This window comes from Halichoerus grypus, chromosome 9, assembly GCF_964656455.1.
Source record: "Halichoerus grypus chromosome 9, mHalGry1.hap1.1, whole genome shotgun sequence".
NCBI classification, from domain to species: domain Eukaryota; kingdom Metazoa; phylum Chordata; class Mammalia; order Carnivora; family Phocidae; genus Halichoerus; species Halichoerus grypus.
In genome coordinates, this window is record NC_135720.1 from 127832283 (window position 1) to 127853502 (window position 21220).

The window sequence follows — 21220 nt, forward strand, 5'->3', positions numbered from 1 at the left end:
TGCCCCTCATCACTGGTTTTCTAAATGTTTTTCCAGTCTTAAATGATTTCTTTCCAATCAAAGGAAAGCATCTTTAATAAATAATAAATAAGCCAACCCTCAGGCTTTAGTATGTCACAACCAGTTCTTGGGTTAGTATGTCATAACCTGGGGTTGAATTAACACCCTTTCCTTTCTACTTTTTTGAGCTTTTATTGTGTACTAGACAATTTATTAGATGCTGAGCTACTATGTAGAAAAGGCAAAGTTCCCTTTTTAGGAGTATATCATTTATAGAATCTAACCTATAAGCAAACCAATAATGAACTGCTAGGATGGAGATTTCACCAAAGCTCATTAGAATGGAAGGAAAAGACCATCTAGTTTCTTGGGAAAAGTCAACAAGGTAAATATATCAGAAAAAAAGGAACAATGTGTCGGTGGCAAAGAAGCTTCCTCCTGAAACTATAAAAGATTTGATAATTGCTAGAGTATGAAGGACTAAGGACAGAAAAGTAGGAGGTCAAGTTGGAAAAACTGACAAGGATCAGAGAACAAAAGACGTTGAATACATTTCAATGTAATTTTGAGTTTTATCTTTCTTTCATTCTTTTAAAAGTATTGAGTGTCTCTGATGTGTTAGGCATTGTAGATGAAAGGGAAATGATTGCTGGTTTCAAACAGGGGAAAATCTAATCAGATTGTCATTTTAGAAGGAATCTCTGGCAGCAGTGTGGAGGGCTGATCACAACACAGAAAGGCGAGTAAAGAAGGTATGGCCACAGTGAGGGGGCAGGTGCTGTAGCTTTGGGGATGTGGCAATGTGGCAGGAGAGGAGAAGCAAGATTAGAGAAATGCACGGGAGGTGAGTAAATAGGACCAGGTGGTTGATTTGATTTTAAAAAAAGGTAATGACTTCCAGATTCCTAGTTGGGAAAACGACATAGAAGATGGTGTAATTTTCAATAAGATAAAGAATTCAAGAAGAGGAGGTTTGAGCTGGGAAGGGAAAAAGAAAGTGGGGGCATCTGATGATCATTTTGGTTTTTGGTTTTGGTTTTTGAGAGAGAGTGCATGCATGCAAGACAGGGGAGGGGCAAAGGGAGAGAGAGAGAATATCTGAAGCAGACTCCATGCTGAGCACGGAGCCAGAGGCGGGGCTTGATCTCATGACTTGAGATCATGACCAGAGGTGAAACCAAGTGTCAGTTGCTTAACCGTCTGAACCACCCAGGCACCCCTGATGATTGGTCTTGAAGGCAGTTTAATATGCAGCTCTGGAGAGCAGGATGGAGATGTGGGTTGGAGATATAAATTGAGTCTTCAGAGAATAATTTCCCTTTATAGGGAAAAAAGGATAAACGGTCAAGGAAGAGTTGTTATTCGGTTTATTTGTTTTTAGGAGGCCAAAGCCTTATCCATTAGCCCACTGGGGCTTTCTCGTTTGTTTGTTTTTAAACTGAGGATGATTTGAAATAATAATTTGATAAAGAGAAAAATCAAAGGAAGTGTTTGAAGATACAAGAGAGACTTTTGCTTTCACTTTAAGACATAAAAAGTCTCAAGAGAATGTCTCTCCCTTCCTTTAAAAAAAAAAAAGGTAGCATAATCTACAAAACAATAGGGTTTTTTAAAGCTTATTTGAGAGCTGAGGTCACAAAGAAACATGGTCAAATGAAACCCCAAAAATTATTATTATCTCCTAGAAGAAGAGTCTCACAGCTGCTTTTATCCTCACAGAGCAGTGGTAAGAGGTAGAAGCTACCATAGATATGGGAAGAAAAACAAACTATTTCCCTAATTTTATCAAGCCAGGAGTGGGCCAGCATGAAATTTTAGAAGTCCTTGGAGTTTCAAATAAACAAACAAAATGTATACCACGCACCAATTCTTTTCCATGGGTCCTCACTGAGTACTCATAAGAAAGATTAGAAGTAGGACAGGAGAGCAGAAAGAGACACCCTGTAGCATATGACACAAGCATATGACACAAAAGCTACGAAATACTGAAGGAGGAGCAGGAGACTGAGCGGAGTCAACAACTATTCCAGTCCCTTCACAGAGTGGTCAGAGGAGGGACAGAAATGCTAAGAGAGACCACTTCCCCCACATTGCAAGTACACAGAGACTCTTGACGGGCAGATGAGGGCAGGAAAATTGAAACAAAAACTCGAGCACTCAGATCAGAAGCCCCACTTAAAGGAAGGCTCTGATTTTATCATCAGATAACTTGAGCACTGTGGTGAGCTAATCTACCCAATGCAAGCACACAACCCAGACCTCCTGACCGAGTGCTTGCAGACTGAGTCAACTCCAACACTCATAACATGACAGAGGAAGGAACATGCCTTTTCTTGGCAGAAATATTATTTATTTTAGTATCTCTTTTTTTTTTCACAGAATTCCAGCATTCAATTAAAAAAGGAAAAAAAAAAAAGACAAGATGCAAAGAAGCAGGAGAACATGCCCTATTATCAAGACAGGAAGCAGTCAGTGGACCCATACCCAGAGATGGATGGGATGCTGAAATTATCAGGTGGGGACCTGTATAACAAGACTAAAAAATAAGTTAAAGGGTCCTGTTAAAAAAGATGAACAAGTTTCATGAGCAGATGATAAAGACTACAAAAAGTCAAGTGGACATTTAAAAAATTAATAAGAGGAACGCCTGGCTGGCTCAGTCAGTTAAGCTTCCTACTCTTGATTTCAGCTCAGGTCATAATCTCAGGGTCATGAGATCAAGCCCCATGTTGGGTTCTGTGCTGGGCATGGAGCCTACTAAAGATTCTCTCTCTCCCTCTCCTTTTACCCCTTCCCTCCTCTCTAAAAATAAATAAATAAATAATAAATTAAATAAATAAATAAATAAATAAATAAGAAAGATATCAATGATCAAAAACTCTTTCAGTGGACTTAGCAGACTGAATGGGGCTGAGGGGGAAAATGAGTAAAACTAAAAATAGGTTAATATAAATGCAAATTCAAGGGGAAAAAAAGTTCACATAAATAAAGTCAGTATCCAAGATCCATGAAATACATCTTATAATCTAACATACAAAGAGTCCCAGAAAAACAAGAGAGAAAGAATGAGGCAGAAGATATATTTGAAGAGGTAATGGCTAAGGCTTTTACATAATTGATAAAAGACCAAAACCACAGACCCAAGAAACTCAACAAACTTCAGGTAGCAAATATACAAAGAAAATCAAATCTAAGGATCATCGGAATCAAAACAATGAAAACCAAATAAAGAGAAAAATCTTGAAAGTCCCCAGATGAAAAGACATATAGTTGATTCTTATCATTTGTGGTAGTCGTGTTCAATAAAGTCACTGCACACACTGAATTAGTGAATACTGAACCATTGTTCCTAGGGAACATATGGGGTTAGGTGCCTGTGAGCCTCTGGTCACATTTTATCAATAGAAACACTACCTGTTACATATAGTCATTGCCAACGTCCACATAAAACAAGCCTGTCTCATTACACAAACCTCCTTTACCACATCACCTTTCCTCATATAAAACTTAAAAAAGTTTAAAAAGCTGGTATTTCTAAAATTCTTCCACAGCCTCTGATCTACCAAACCTGCCCTGACAGCAAGTTGAACATTTTTCACATTGCATCACCTTTCAAAACATGAAAGTAGGTCAGCACTAACTGAGGTAGGTTTAACACATTCCTGAACCTAGGAAACATGACAACAAATTTATCTGGTTTTTAGTCTCAGGAAAATACTGCCCATTATGCTTTAAATATGAAATGAGTTGTCATCTCATGAATCCACAAATTTAGCCACTTTTCCATCTTTTCCATAGCTCATTACCCAGTATAGAAGTCACTTTAGCACTCTCTGGAGCAGCCTCATGCAGAGGAGGTGAATTTCCTCTTCCTTTTTCTGGATGTACTGTATTCTTGATTCATTAATATTCAACTCACAGTCAATGGAACTGCAACTCACATGTGAATGAAGCTTATCTAAAATATATAATTTCTCTATAAGGCACATCACAGCTTTCTTGTGCTTAGGAAGACTAGACAGACTTAACTACACGTGGGGACTATTTGAAACAGTGAAATCACCAAAAAAAGGGAAAGAAATGCAAAAAATGTGGCATTAAATAGACCACAGAAAGTACCCTTGTTTAAATAGGAGAGCTGAAAGAAGAAAGTAGGGTGTTACCTTGTCCAACCACAGCTGGGAACTTGCCCAACAGGCAACTCAAATTTTTACCATTCTGCCCATCTTCATGAATTACAACAAAAGTGCCACAATGATTGATTTGGAAATTACAAATAAATTTTAGCAAGTAAGTGAATTTGCAAATCAGGAATCTATGAATAATGACAATTAACTGGATCTCATATACAGAAACAACAGAAGAATGAAGGCTAATTTCACAAATGAGACAATGGAGGCCAGAAGACTATGGAATAGCATATTTTCAGTGCTGCAAGAAAAACTGTCAGTCTAGAAGTCTATGTTCAACAAAAATATCCTTCAAAGTGAAAACAAAATAGAGATATTTTCAGCCAGATGAAAACAGAAAAAATTCACTTATGGCAGCCCTGCACCATAAGAGTTATTAAAAGAAGTTCCTTATCTGACTAGAAATACCAGATGGAAATCCAGTTTTGCAGGAAAGAATAAAAGACACCAGAAATACTAATATGGTGGTAAATATAAAAGATCTTTATATTACTATTTATATTTTTAAAGATATATGAGTCTTTCCATTTCTTGAAGAGCCTATTAACTTTTTGAAGCAAAATTATAATAATAACAATGCTTTGGAGGTTATAGAATTTATAGAAATAAAATACGTAAGACCAGGAGCATAAAGCATGGGAGGTTTACAATTGGAAATATGCTATTGTCAATTTCCTAAATGTTCTGTGAAACAGTGAAATATTTTTGAAGGCAGACTGTGATAAGTTAGAGATGCATTCTGTAATCTCTAGAACACCATTAAAGAAAAAAACAACACTAAGGAGGCATGATTAAAAACATCAACAGAATAGATAAAATGGATCCATCACCAAAAAAAAAAAAAACCTCTAAAAAGGCAAGATAAAAAGAGAAGAACAAAGAGAAAACAGAAGAACACAGAGAAAACAGAAGAACAAAGAGCAGACAAGATAAATAGAAATCAAATAACAAGATGATATATTTAAACTCATACATTTAGTGATTTCATTAAATATAGTCTAAATACCTTATACAAAGGCAGAGATTGTTACACAAAATAAAATACCAAGACCAAAGTATATGTTGTTAACATGAAACATACATTTGACATAAAATTTTGAAAGTAAAGGAATGAAAAAATGTAAACCATGCGAACACTATGCGAAGAATCAGATATATAATATATAATGTAAAAGAATCAGATGTATAATACATAATATAATCAGGTGTGGCTATATTACCATCAGGCAGAGCGTCTCCAGATGAAGAGTATGACCAGAGCCAAAGAGGGGTATTTTGTAATGATTAAAAGGAAAAATAATAGTCTTCAAGGTATAAGCATGTAATAATAAAGCTTCTAAACATATGAAACAACAGCTGACAGGACTAAAGGGAGAGAGACAAATCCATAATCTTACTTGGAGAACTTAATACTTTTTAATAACTCATAGAAGAGGACACACACAAAAAAATCAGTAAAAATGTAGAAAATTTTAACAGTGCTATTCAACAACTTGACCTATTTGACGTTTATAGAACATTACACAGAACAGCATAACATACAGTCTTCCCAAGTGCAGGTAGAACCTTGAATAAGATAGACCATATGCTGGGCCTTAAAATAAGTTGTAATAAATTTCAAAGGATTAGCATAATACAGAGTATTTTCTCTGATTACAACTATATTAAATTAGCAACCAACAACAATAAGATATCTAGAAAAATTTCCCAAATATTTGGAACTTAAACAGCATGCTTCTAAAGAACCCATAGGTCAAAGGGGTAATTTTTAAATATATTAAAATTGTAAAATGAAATAAATTTATATATATAATATATATATATATATGTAAAATATGCCCAAATCAGTGGAATGGAGCAAAAAAGTACATCAAGAAAATGTATAGCTTTTAATTCTACATTGTGAGAGGAAGGTCTAAAGTATAAAATCAATGATGTATGCTTTCACCTTAAGCCTTTAAAAAAAAGTTTGAAAAGTGAATTAATCCCAAAGTAAGCAAATTGTGGGGTAATAAAGAGTCTCACTCTTTTTTTGATGTTTGACCGTTGACACTTTCCAGCCTCTGTCCTCCCACCCTACCCCATAGGTGGGCAAGCTATTAAGAAAGCCTAGATACTCTCACCCTTGATGTCAGTGAGAAGTTCACACCATGCCAATACATATTGCATGCAGAGTCTTCACCCCAGTCCCACCACCTAACCACAGGAAAAGCCAGGCTTCTCCTCTCCCTACCCTCTCAAGCTGTTCTTAGGTCCACTTGTGAACCTGTCCTGTTCTCCCCAGAAAACCTCATTATATGAGTAATAAACCTTCTCGTACCCTCTTGGTGTGTGTATGTGAAACCATCAATTTCGATATCTGATGTAAATTTGGGGTGGGGAGGGTCTATTGCACACCTGTGGGGTAATACAATAAGGAATAATGAAGATAAGGGAAGAAATCACTGAAATAGAAAATGAACAAATAATAGAAGAAACGGAAAAGGTAAAATAAAATAGTTCTTGAGAAGATTATGAAGATGAGGAAAATGGAATAGCCACTGGTTTAGAAGGGTTTAGAAGGACAATGGGGAATTTGAAGTGTAGGGGAGAGCTTTGACCCAGAGTAAAGAAAAATGAATTAGTTTTAGGATGAGGGATACTTCTTCCACAGAGAAAGGTTCTTTGATTTGCCTTTTTCTCTATGAATGTCTTACAATATAATATACACATTGAGTCAAAATAATTTTAAGCAAGTCATGCAGTGCTTTTATATGTAGTCATGTTATTTTAATCAGAGTTCTTAACTGCAGAAAGTGTGGAAGGAGTCAAGCTCCTGCGGCCACCACCCACCACTCTCAAAGCAACCTGTGAGAATCACGTAGAAGGTTTTTCAAACTGTGATTTCCTGCTATTTCTGTGTTTGTCACTCTGCCACCTCCTACACAGACAAGGCCCCCTTCCTGGGTAAGAATCAGTGCAGAGGTGAGTCTCTACCAGCAGTGCCAGAAAATCAGTTCCCTTATGATTGTTCCACAGAAAAGTCTGAGCACTGTTTCCTAGCAGGAATTATAGTACTATGTTCCTCAAAGCGCCACCTGAGCATCGTGTGCAGCAGAATCATCTAGAGGATTACTTAAAATGTGGATTCCTGGTCATACTCCAAACCCAACAAAGAGCCCACACCTCAACATGAACCCCAGGTGGCCTTCACGCTCACAAAAAATTTTAGAAATATTAACGTAAAGTATAATTAACCCACAAAGAAGAAAACCCCCAACATTTCATGAATTGGGGATTACGGGCTATCTTTTCCATGACGACTGTACTTAAATGTAAGATAGCATCATTAACATTTTAGAACCAAAGAGAAACTTACAAACGATCACATTCCCTTGAATTGTGTAAATATGGAAACCAAAATCCGGATGGCTTGACTGTTTTGTCCAAGTAATACAGAGCTAGTCTGAGCTTCGGGACCCAGAACTCACATCTCCTACCCATAAAAGGTTAATTCCCATCAACTACAATTATAATATTTTATTTGTGGTCTTAGGCTGCCACAAATAATGGACTTGAAACCAATAGGAAATGAATGAAAGGACTGAAAAATAAAAGTCTCTTCATGCAATTATAGACCATCAAGTACTGCTGAAAATCACATGGTCCATCAGAAGAGAGGTTTGGACAGCCTAAAGGATTCATCAGTTCTCTTCCCATTTTGAACTTCTGAAAAGGCATGAACTTCTATGTGTTTATATTCCAAACTGTTCCTTAATAGAGCACATGGAGGGCTTAACCCTTGGGCTGCCACATTTTTATCTTCATTTTCAGTCTTTCCACCGAAAGAATGTGTAGAAGATTGCCATTAGAATCATTTGCTCTGCTCTGCTCTATTAACTCTGTTGGATTCATTTTTGAAAATACTGTTACATCCAAAGGCAAAAAAAAAAAAAAAAATGGTGAAGGCTTGGTTCAGGTTTGCTTACGTAATTTTGTACAGATTAAATTAGTTAAGCAGAAATTATGCTGGCTAAAATGGATCTCTTGGTCTTTAAATCAACAGTAGAAAATTTCTTCTTAAAAATAATTTGAATGGCATGCTGCTTAAATATATTTTAGTCAATTCTATCAAGCATGAGGCTTGAGTTTTAATGACCCTAAGGGAAAGCCATGAGGAATGAAAGAATCCACAGACACAAAGATTGGAAAGAATATTCATGTGTACCCTGCTATAACAAAATGTTACAGTATCCACCTCAAAGAACAGAATGAAAGAAATTCTGAGAGGTCAAGAGTAAAGGGGCATCTGGGAATTCTAGGTAAAAAATGAGGAGAGAATAGCAAGATCTCAGCTTCAATTTCTTCACCTCAAACATCAGGATCATCACACCTGCCTCCCATGGTTTTGTACAAAAAAACAAATTAAGTCATGAAAATTCCTGCCCCAATGCATGGCATATTAATCTGATAAATCAACATGAACCAATCTAACATTTAAAAATATTTACATATGGAGGTGCCTGAGTGGCTCAGTCCATTAAGTGTCTGACTCTTGGTTTGATCATGATCTCAAGTTTATGATCTCAAGGTCATGATCTCAAGTTTATGAGATGAGCCCTGCATTGGGCTCCACACTCAGTGCAGAGTCTGCTTGGGATTCTGTCTCTTCCTCTCCATCTGCCCCTCCCCCCCTCTTGTGTGCACTTTCTCTCTATATATAAAATAAATAAATAAATCATGTTAAAAATTAACTATGGTAATTGGATAAAAGTGTTTATTTTTACTTTTAATTATGAACAATATCAAAATATATAAAAGTAGTAGAACTAATTATATGATGAATTCATCATATCCTTATTATCTAGATTTACTAATGACTAATTTTTGCCATATTTTTTATATTTATATACACACACACATATATATACACACAAAAAAAAAAACCTGAAAAATTTTGAAAGGAAGTGAAAAACATTTCGATATTTCACCATTAAATATTTCAGTATCCATCTCCCAAAAAGGGTGCATTTTCTTCATAACCCTATCATTATGACACATTATAAAACTAACACTGACTTTTTTATAATAGACTTTTTTTTAGAGCAGTTTTAGGTTTGCAATAAAAATGAGCAGAAAATACAGAGAGTTCCCAAATACGCCTTGCTCCACACATTCACAGCATCCCCCCATCAACAACTATACCAGCATGGTATATTTGTTAAAATCAATGAATCTACCTTGCCATATCATTATCTCACAATGTCTATAGGTTACATTACGATTCACTCTTGGCTTTGTACATTCTGTGGATTTTGACAAATTGCAGAGTCACATGTACCTATCATTACAGTATCATACAGAATAGTTTCACTACCCTAAAAATTCTCTGTGCTCTGCTTATTCATCCTTCCCTCCCACCTAACCCCTGGTCGTATTATTGCCTCCCCATTTTACCTTTTTCAGAATGTCATACAGTTGGAATCATTAGGCAGCCTCTTCAGATTGGCTTCTTTCACTTAGTAATATTCATTTAAGGTTTCTTCATGTCTTTTCAGGGCTTGATAGCTCATTTCTTTCTAGTACTAACTAATATCCTGTTGTCAGATGTACCACGGTTTATTTATCCATTTACCTACTGAAGGACATCTTGGTTGTTTTCAAGTTTGGGTAATTACAAATAAAGCTGCTATAAACATCTGTATGCAAGTTTTTGTGAAAATATGTTTTCAACTCATTTGGGTAAATATCGAGAAGAGTGATTGTTGGATCATGCAGTAAGAGTGTGTTTAGCTTTTTAAGAAACTGCTAAACTGTCTTCCAAAGTGGCTGTACGATTTTGCATTCCCACCAGCAATGAATGAGAGTTCCTGTTCTTCCACATCCTCACCAGTGTTTCATGTTGTCACTGTCTTGAATTTTGGCCATTCTAATAGGCAGGTAGTGGTATCTCGTTGTTTTAATTTGTATGCCCCTAGTGACATATGACATTCAGCATCTCTTAACATGCCTATCATGTCATTCACTTTCTTACTGTTGAGTTTTAAGAGTTCTTTATATATTATGGATAACAGTCCTTTTTCATATACATCTTTGGAAATATATTCTGCCATTCTATGGCTTGTCTCTTCATTTTCTTAATACTATCTTACACAGACTAGAAGTTTTTAATCAAGTTCAGCTTATAAATTATTTCTTTCCTGGATTATGCCTTTGGTGTTGTATCTAAAAAGTTATCACCATTCCTAAAGTCATCTAAAATGTCTCTTATGTTATTTTGTAAAAATTTTATGGTTTTGTGCTTTACATTTAGGTCTATGATCAATTTTGAGTCAACTTTTGTGAGAAGTGTAAAGTTTGTGTTCAAGTTCTATTTTGCTTTGGGGGTTTTTTGTTTGTGTGTTTGTTTTTGGCATGGAGATGTCCAGTTGTTCCCGCACCATTTGTAGAAAAGACTTTCTTTTCTCCATTGCATTTTTACTCCTCTATCAAAATTCAGTTGACTATATCTGTGTTAGTCTATTTCTAGTTTCCTTATCATGTTACATTGATCTTTCACCAATTCCACACTGTCTTGATTACTGTAACAGCTAATTTTTTCATATCTTCTAATATCCTGTCTATATCCCAATTTTCTTGATTATCCCAGAAAAATCCCTGGGAAAAAAATGGTTTTTTGGAGATAGTTCATTTGTGAGAAAATTTTAAGAACCTAAAAACAAAAATGGACAATGGAAGAATGCCTATAAAGTCCAAAACTTTCCAGAAAATACATCATTTTCTATGACTGAGAGGTAAAGACAGAATAAATCTGCTCTACCAAAGAAAAAGATCTCAATGAAATAAATGTACCACTCCAGAGATAATTATTTTTAAAAGCAATTCAATCTGAATGAAGGGTAGTCAAGATTTTTCTATACTAATTTTGCAACTTATCAATTAAATCCGAAATTATACCTCATAGCTTAAAGGTCTAGTCATCTTACATATGACTAGTACATTATAAATTTATATGGAGAGTAGGAATTTATGTTCTTAGCAACATGCCTTTTTTCAAGTCATAACATCTCAAGGGTTTCTGCAGGAATAAAATGAGTTCCTATACATTAAGACCAATGCTTGTCACATAGTAAGTGTTATAAAAGTATTATCGATGATTATAAGATATAATAAGATCTTTAGTTTAATGTGTATACGAATCTTCTAGAAGGCCTGTGTTAAATTTATATACTCTAGGGCTCCTATCACAGAGATTTTGAGATGGTAGGTACGTGTTCATTCTCAGGAATGTGCATTCTAATCAGCACCTCAGGTATCCTGAGAGAGGTCAACAGACCACATTTAAATAGACAGTATTATTGAGTTTTATCTGAAGAACACAAGAGATAAAGATGAGGGAGAATTGGTATGTCATAAAAACAAAATGGATAGTATGAGAAAAGGAAGGCCTCAGCAAAATAACAAGGAAACCAATGGACAATCTCGAAGGTCTACTATGTATAAAACTGTGATATACTTAGAAAATGGGGCATGGGGAAAAGACATAAAATACGAACTCCTGTGTGTGTGGGTGGGTGGGTGTGTGTGTGCGCATGCACGCAAACAAGTTAATGCCTGTTTCTTAGAGACTCTGCCACTCACTGCATAAGTGTCCGAAGACACAAGCCTTTGAAAATTTAAGTAACCATAACAGAGCAAAGAGGCAATGTAAAAATAATCACGGAAAAGAGAAATTTTCATCCTCCCCATAAACCACACAGTGTGGGGGGGTTGAGACAAATTTTAAAGGAAATCTGATTTGCCATCTTTTGAGTGTCATTTCCAATTGTAACTGAGAAGTCAGCTTTTGAAAAATAATAATAATAATAATGCAGGGTCTATACCCTTGACCTTGATTCAGATGAGCATTACAATGAAGCAGAATACAATACATCTTTTAATGTTTTTCAAAATCAATGGATGAAATGGATTAATATTCCATGGACTAAACATATAGAGAGGTGGAGATTTATATATGTGATTTTTTCTTCTTTTTTTCTATTAGTAATTAATGTGAATGGTTTCAAAGAAAATGTACATACACTATTTCTTCACATAGAAGAAATATAAACACAGAGAAGGCTCAAAGAAATGCCCCAATATTATGTTATCTAAATGGGAAACTGTGGAGGGCTCTCCATTACTAGTAGGAATGATTCAAGTAAAAGCTAAATGAAAAATATGCTTTTAAAAGCCGTCTTATTTCTGAGCATTACGTAAAGTTTCTCAGCAATCTCTGAGAAGCTGTTGGCTTCTGTTGAGCTGTTTGTTCTCATTGTCTCTGGCTTACAGATCATATCCCTGATACTGTCACCCAATCATTGAATGACCTTGGGATAGTTTCTTGCCAAACTCGGTTTCTCTGTTTACGAAATGAGGGTAGTAATCCTTGACACCCTCATACTTCACTGAAGTATTTCAAAAATTAATGACTCACGAAGGCTTTGAGCTGCTCTGATCAAAGGCGCTGTATATAATTACAAAGAATTGTTATTATTTACCAGTAGCCCCTTTTTATTGTGTCACTAATGAGCATTGTGGTCAGCAATAATTTATTGGGGGAAAAGAGAGGTGAAAGTTAAGAAAGCTGTTTCTCTCCATAGTCAGATACAATTCTTGTTAATATTAATTGATGTTATGCAGACATATAGAAAATGGGCTTCCTGTAGTCTAACAGTTCCTGTTTGGAAGTCTTTGTAAATATACCTACCCAGCATCCTGGTTTTAGAGGATTGTGCCTACTGGGAGTTTTTCATGGTTGTGTGCAAATTCTACAGAGAACTCATGTTTCAAGTGACTACGTACATAGGACTTGGCATCAAAAGTTCTCATTAAGATGATTTTCTTACATACCCCTTTTTTCATTTTAATGATCCTTAAACAATTTCGCTGATAAATCTCTCTGTCTCTCTCTCATACACACACTCTTTTTTGCACCTCACTTTTCTTTGGAAATGAGGTAATCCAAATTTTCACTTCAAGAAGCTAAGAGTCAAATCGTTGGTTTTGCTGGAAATTTTCAGCCCCAAGACTATACATGTGTTTTCTGTTTCTTCTCAAACCACGCTCCACTGTACCATTCCATATTCTAACACATTAAACACTCAGAGTGAGCAATTGAACTAGCAAAAATGGTACACATTCAGCACATGTTTGAAAAGATTTCATCCTTTCCAAATTGATAGATGGCACAGATCAGATTTCAAATGATTGAAGAAAAGTTTCTAAATATTAACAGTAAAGTAGACGATTTTATTTTACTTTGTCCCTCCTAAAAGTGCATGTCAAAAATCTTCTTCCAGGAATATTTAGAAGCACTTTGGGTCTCTGATAGGCAAGAAGGAGTGCAACTTCTCAGCGCCTTGGCAGTCCACCTGTCTCTGAGCAGCCTTCTTTCTCAGCCTGAGGCCTCTCTCCCATGCAAAGCTCTATCCTAAAATAAACAAAGCACTCAGCCACTAGGAGCACTTCCGCTGAAACGTTTGTGAAACAAGTACATTCTTCAGGACTCAGGGTAGATGAATTTTTCATGAGCTAAGATCTATGCAGAAAAGTTTTCATGAAAACCTAGTATTTTTTAAGGAAGTGTTCTACAGACTGAATTGTGTTCCAGCAAAATTCAAATGTTTAAACCTTAATCCCCAATGTGACTGTGGTGGAGATGGGGCCTTTGGAAGATAATGAGATTTCGATGAGGTTGTGAGGATAGAACCTTCATGATGTGATTACTGCCCTTCTAAGGAGAGCCAGAGAGTTTGTGCTTTCTCTCTTTCCCTCCTATGTGAAGATACAGGGGAAAGCAACCACCTACAAGCCAGGAAGAGGAATCTCTCCAGAAACCAACCACACTGGTACCCTGATCTCAGACTTCCAGCCTCCGGAAGAGTGAGAAAACAAATGTCTGTTGTTTAAGCCATCCAGGCTGTGGTATTTTGTTATGGCAGCTAGAGTTAAAGAATACAAAGAACAGTAGCAACAGGCTGTAATGACTTTGTTTCATCTTAACATATAAAAATTCTAATTGGATTCATGACCTTATGAAGATATGTTAGGAGGTGAATGGTTCAGATGTTCTGCAAGTATTTCTTTATCCAATATGCTATGTATCAAATGCCCACTCAATAAATATCTAATTAGCAAATATTGAACTCCAGGATGGGCGTTGGGTAGAAAGACGCACAAACAGGACAAAGCTCCTAACTTCAAGGTGAGCGGAGCATGATAGCGATATGTCACTTACTCAGAGAACACAAGATAAGATGTGGCAAGAGAAGAGCAGATTGAGCTTCCTAAAAAAATAGTAGTAGAACGTGACTAACTACAGATTGTGGAGAAGAATTTTATTTTTAATGTGGTATATATTTGGGGAATGACAGTCCTTTTTTAAGGTGAAAGAAGGTATATAAGGTATGAATTCAATGGTACGTAGTATAAAATGCTAGCCAATTCTTTTTAATGCTCTGTATTTTCAAAAATAACAGAATGACTATTTTGTAATTCATTCTTTCTTGGACATTATTTTACCAGCTTAACTGCAAGGAATGTCATGGAGTCTTTAAGCTATTGTAAACATGTCTCAACTTGTGTTTTTGTTTTTGTTTTGTTTTGTTTTTTTGGTTTTACCAAATACAAGATGAAATAGTGTTATCACTCACTTCATAAAATATATCGGTCTATATTCCCTATAGAATAATTCAAAGGATGTCAAAAGCACTTAATTGGTTTAGAATGTCACTTCCTTCAAAATACCAGATAAATGACAGAAAGTTTTACATTGAAAAGCCATATTCCTTGAATACTGTGAACCGCTACTAACAATATAATGTAATGGTTAAGACTCTCTGTTTGAATCCTGGTTCAGCAACTTAGCTACAAACCTTCAATTAGCCTTTCTGTGCGTCATGTTGCTCTTCTAGAAAATGAATATAATCATTTGTTCTTAAGGCAGTTGTGAGGTTAAATTATGCAAAGTGTTTAAAATAGAATCAGTAGGTATGCAATGAATGTTCACTACTGTATTATTTAAGAAGCTTTTTCTGATTTGAATGCCATTTCTTTTTCTTATCTAATTGCTCTGGCTAGGACTTCCAGTACTATATTGAATAGAAGTGGCAAAAGTGGGTTCCAGATAGTTGAGGAAAAGCTTTCACCTTTTCATCATTGACTATAATGTTAGCTGTGGGCTTGTCATAGGTGGCCTTTATTATGTTGATGTACATTTCTTTATACCTAATTTGTTCAGATTTTTATGATAAGTGAAATAAGCTGGACAGAAAAAGACAAATACTATATGCTATCTCTTATATGTGGAAGCTAAAAAAAAAAAAAAAAAGTCAAATTCATAGAAATAGAGTAGAATGGTAGTTGCCAGGGTTGGGGAATATGAGAAATGGAGAGATGTTGATCAAAGGTACAAATTTTCAGTTATAGGTTGACTAAGTTTGAAAGATCTAATATATAACATTAGGAATAGTTAATAATACTAGATTGTACACTTGAAATTTGATAAGATAGTAGATCTTAAGCATTCTCACCAAAACAAACAAAAAAAAGTATACCAAATCATCACATTATACACTTTAAATATATTACAATTTTATTTTTCAATTATACCTCAATAAATCCATAAAAGAGCCTTTTTCTCTATTCTATGACACAAATATTTTTAAATATAATTGAGATGATATGTATGAAAGTACCAAATCCTAACACTCCATATAGAGACATTAGACTGTATTAGAGAAAATTAATATTGAAGAACATTAATATGCTAATGTTATCCATGATAATTTTACCCTATCAGTTATCTACAGCATTCACTCATTTATTCATTCATTCATTTAAAAATGAGAGTATACTTTATGTTTTCTGCCAGGCTCTGGACTTGGTTTGAAGATTAAAAAAAATGGACCCTGATGTTAAAGAAGCTCATGGAATAAAGCATAAGTATCTTGACTTATTTACTGAGGTACTACTGTAAGTGTTAAATATCATGTACGGGGGTTTCCTTCTCTTGAACACAATGTAGCATTCTCATTTCTGTCTTATTCAGCACAAATTTTCATTTGCTGATATATAACTGAGGGCTGAGTTTCTGAAGGAAATTTGGTTATACAAGGAACTTTGTAAGAGAATGGGAGGAGTTGGGCAAAGAAGAGAGTAGAATTATTAAGTAACTTGTCAAACTGATGCTGTTTTGTTTTACAAATATACATAATAAAATCATGTTCTGTATGACATTCTCAACATAATGAAATTACAAAAAAAAAGTTATATAAAAAGTAGCATGCTTTGCTCTCAAACAGCAAACAAGAAACCCTTACATCAATATCTGTGTTTCAGAAATGTCAATTTTGTCTTAAAAAAGGTGAGAGGATATCTGGTCAAAATGCTAACTGACAGCCTCTTGAGCTTGCCTTGAACTTTGAGCAAGCTTGACTATTGGTGGTGGTGGACTACATATTGATAAAAAGATAAAGGTGAATGGCTAGACATGTCAGGAACCACATTACTACAATTTGAAATACAGGAGTTTAGAATAGGATCTAGAAGTTTAATAGAATATGACAATCTGGGGCATCTGGGTGGCTCAGTCGGTTAAGCGTCTGCCTTAGGCTCAGGTCATGATCTCAGGGTCCTGGGATGGAAATCCACATCAGGCTCCCTGCTCGGGGGGGAGCCTGCTTCTCCCTCTCCTCCCTGCTCATTCTCTCTCTTGCTATCTCTGTCTCTCTCTCTCTCAAATAAATAAATAAAATATTTTTTTAAAAAAAGAATATGACAATCTACTGAAGATTAGTCAGCTCTCCTACTTTGTCTTTTCCTACACATGGTGGGGTTTTTTTGCTTTTTTTTACTTTAAAAATCTTCATTTATGAGGGTTTTTGGGCCTGAAATCTTCTTTCTGAATTCTTTTTTTTAATTAACATATATTATTTGTTTCAGGGGTAGAGGTCTGTGATTCATCAGTCTTAGACACACTGATGGTTCTATTAACACATATAAGCCTATACTCCAAATCATGACATTTTCTCCTTCCTTGACCCAATTCCACGCAGCAGTGGGGCGGCTTCCTATCCTGGAACATGTCCTAATAGGCTCCTGGACTCCCATAAGAGCACATAAGCCATACTTTATGGCTTACTGGAGTACTAAAAGAAAAGCATTTACCGTTCATCGGAAATAAAGAATTTTTGCACTTTAGATTTGTATCCAGTAATAGAACCTCAAATTCTCTGACAGTTTAGGGATACTGAATTTTCAGTTCTAAGAAATTATGCTAATGGCGATTTTTTAAAGAATGATCAGCTCACCCAATCTCTAGATACATAAAATATTATCCCTGGACCATGTCTGCACACCCAGAGACAGATGCTTGTAGAATTAGTTGCCTTACTCATTCGTAGGTTACTGTTATGCTGTGCACCCACACATTTTCTCATGATATAAATTTCTTCAGTCACCCCAGTTGCTTAATTATCAGCTTTAATAGCTCCTACTATTGGAAAGGAGGAAAGAAAAGATGGAGAAAAATTTATGTTTTGATAGGAACTAAAAATCTTATGAATCACAGCAAAAAAAAAGGTAAGACGTAAAATAAATCTCAATGAAAAAAATAACAAGTCAAAACATTTTTTTGTTTTGCAAATTTCTTTTCACTTAGAAGTGCTGATAAAATGTGAACTGACAGTAAGTAAATAAACAGTTGATTGTGGCTGCTTTAGATAAAGATTTTCAGAGCAAAGATAACATCACTGAAATGTGTATATTCATTCTAGATGGTAACCTGCTGTTCCTTCAATGCCAGTCTGCTTTGGCAAGAATGCTTCCATCTGAAACCTTTTGTTTCCTGATCATTCTGGGATGTTCAAAACGTGTGCCAGGTAACTAATGAGGAATTGAAAAATAAATACATACAATGGAGGCGAAGTAAGGAAAAATTGGAATGCCATAAGTTGGACAGTACATTTTTCTTATATAGATTTAACCATGTATTAAAACTGAAAAGGATTCCATGAGGTTTTTAATTTGGAAAATTGTATTTCTGCTCTGGAGAGCCATCTTTCACATTTGTAATAATATGGCATTTTCCCTGCCTATTTCAGAAAAGCCACCGAATGTGGCAGATGCTTACAAACTATGGACCAGGGCAGTGTCATTATGGTTTCCCTTGAATTAACATGTGGAAAAGCACTACTGCTTTTTTTTTGCCACTATGAAATAATGTTTGCACTCTTCTTCTGTTTATAATTTTATTTATTATATCTTAATTTATATTTATATTATAATTTATTATTATATTTAATATAATTTATATTTAATTTATATTTACATTAAATACATTAAATATAATGTATTTACATTTTAAAAACTTATAATTTATATATTAAAATATGTATAATTTAATTTAAATTAATTTAATATAAATTAAATATAAAAATGTTATTTTATATTTAATATATTTACATTAAATACATTAAATATAATGTAATATTTAAGGAATGAAAGATAAGCTATGATATTGGTTAAGTAAGAAAATAGAAGTTTAGCTCATATAAATGTCTTTAGTGATTTTTATTTTATTTTTTTTAAAGATTTTATTTATTTATTTGAGAGAGAGAGAATGAGAGAGAGCGAGTACATGAGAGGGGGGAGGGTCAGAGGGAGAAGCAGACTCCCTGCCAAGCAGGGAGCCCGATGCGGGACTCGATCCCAGGACTCCAAGATCATGACCTGAGCCGAAGGCAGTCGCTTAACCAACTGAGCCACCCAGGCGCCCAATGTCTTTAGTGATTTTTATTTATTTATTTTTTTTTTTTTAAAGATTTTATTTATTTATTTGACAGAGAGAGACACAGTGAGAGAGGGAACACAAGCAGGGGGAGTGGGAGAGGGAGAAGCAGACTTCCCGCAGAGCAGGGAGCCCGATGTGGGGCTCGATCCCAGGACCCTGGGATCATGACCTGAGCTGAAGGCAGACGCTTAACGACTGAGCCACCCAGGCGCCCCTCTTTAGTGATTTTTAAAAGTCCACTGTATCTCAAAAAGTTTTCTATGCTAACCACAGAGGAGAATATGCTCTCACTTACAGAAAATATACTGATTAATCTATTAAAGTGTCTTATAACATCCATCTTTTATTTATGGAGATTTTACTACGGATTTTACACAACCATGTTTTCTCTTATATTCAAGAGTGAGGGTTCAGACTTGACTCTCACTCACACACGATGCTAGATTTCATTCAAAATTGCCCATTGCCAAATACTAGACAGTTATGAAAAATTTAGAAAAGTAGGCTTAGCTGCCAGTACACACTGATAAGCTTTTCAGAATGTCTCCCTGGAAGATGCTTGGTTCAAACTAATATGTTACTCCACCATTATCCTAAATGCTATATTTCATTTTTAAAATCAAGACAAAAACTTGGGACGCCTGGGTCGCTCAGTGGGTTAAGCGTCTGCCTTTGGCTCAGGTCATGATCCCAGGGTCCCGGGATTGAGCCCCACATTGGGCTCCCAGCTCAGTGGGGAGCCTGCTTCTCTCTCTCCCTCTGCTTCTCCCCCTGCTTGTGCTCTCTCTCTCTCAAATAAATAAATAAAATATTTTTTAATTAAAAATAAATAAATAAAATAAAATCAAGACAAAAACTTAAAATAATTTTCCTTATTGTAGTACATTACACATAAACCATTTCTTTTTTTTTTTTTTTTAAAGATTTTATTTATTTATTTGATAGAGACACAGCGAGAGAGGGAACACAATCAGGGGGAGTGGGAGAGAGAGAAGCAGGCTTCCCGCTGAGCGGGGAGCCCGATGTGGGGCTCGATCCCAGGACCCTGGGACCATGACCTGAGCCGAAGGCAGACGCTTAACGACTGAGCCACCCAGGCGCCCCACACATAAACCATTTCTTAAAACCTCCAGAAAGCATAGCTTCCTAATTGAATAAACTAAATATATGAATTATTATTAAAATTCAGAGGAAAACCTAGTTATCTGCAACCGATTAAGAGCAGGTATATCACATACAGTAAATATTAGGAAATGTCCAGGAAAACACTTCCCTCTGGTAGCTAAAATAGAATATACAATTATTTTATTTTTAATTCAATACTTATTCAAAAAACAATGCATTATTGTTTCCTGGATTTCTTCTGTGATTAAATTTGTTAACATTATGCACTTAATTGCTGAGTTTTATTTCTTACTGGATAATTCTCAGACCCAAGTCATTTCATGTCTTTCTTACAAGCTTTCTAATGTCTATGAGGTATATAAAGTCAGTGCAAATATTTCTAAAGAGTTTTATATACTCAGGTAACTAAATTACAGCGTTAACAATTAAAGTAATAGGTCATCATTTGCATGACCCTTGAAATGGGACCTCTCAATTGACTCCAAGCCTCAATTGACTCTCAGTTGCATGCCCCTTGCAATCCACTGTTGCTCTTTTGGTTTTGTAGCACTCAGTCTTATTTTTTTTTTCTCCAGGATACACATCAACTGTCAGGATCTCTGTCTGTTGAGTTTTCCCACAGTAATCTCTGTACCAGACAATTCCCAGCCCAGTCAGTCCCTGTGATGTTTTAGTAAAGGTCCTTTTCATCTATTTATTTATTTATTTATTTATTTTGCAGTCTCAATGCTTTGTCACCCCACAACCACCACTAGAGTCCACGTGATGTTGAGATGAAAGTTCCAATATACATTAATAGGTATAGATAAATAGTTTGAGAACAAACTCACCCAACAGCTCTCACCTCTATTGAGATCTTCTCTTTGGGACACCTGAGTGGCTCAGGTGGTTGAGCATCTGCCTTCGGATCAGGTCATGATCCCAGGATCCTGGGATCGAGCCCCATGTCGGGCTCCCTGCTTAGTAGGGAGCCTGCTTCTCCCTCTGCCTCTCCCCCCTGCGTGTGCTTTCTCTCTCTCTCTCCCTCTCTCTCTCTGATAAATAATCTTTTAAAAAAAATAAAAAATAAACACCTTGACTTTTGTAAGTATCA

At 35.6% G+C, this 21220-nt stretch overlaps 1 protein-coding gene across 1 annotated transcript in view; it reads right to left on the minus strand.

The window, feature by feature from the left end:
* The window catches only part of LOC118555715 (uncharacterized), a gene marked incomplete at its 5' end in the record, with an annotated part of 226852 nt that overhangs the window by 178168 nt on the left and 27464 nt on the right, over window positions 1–21220 (minus strand). The window lies entirely within an intron of this gene.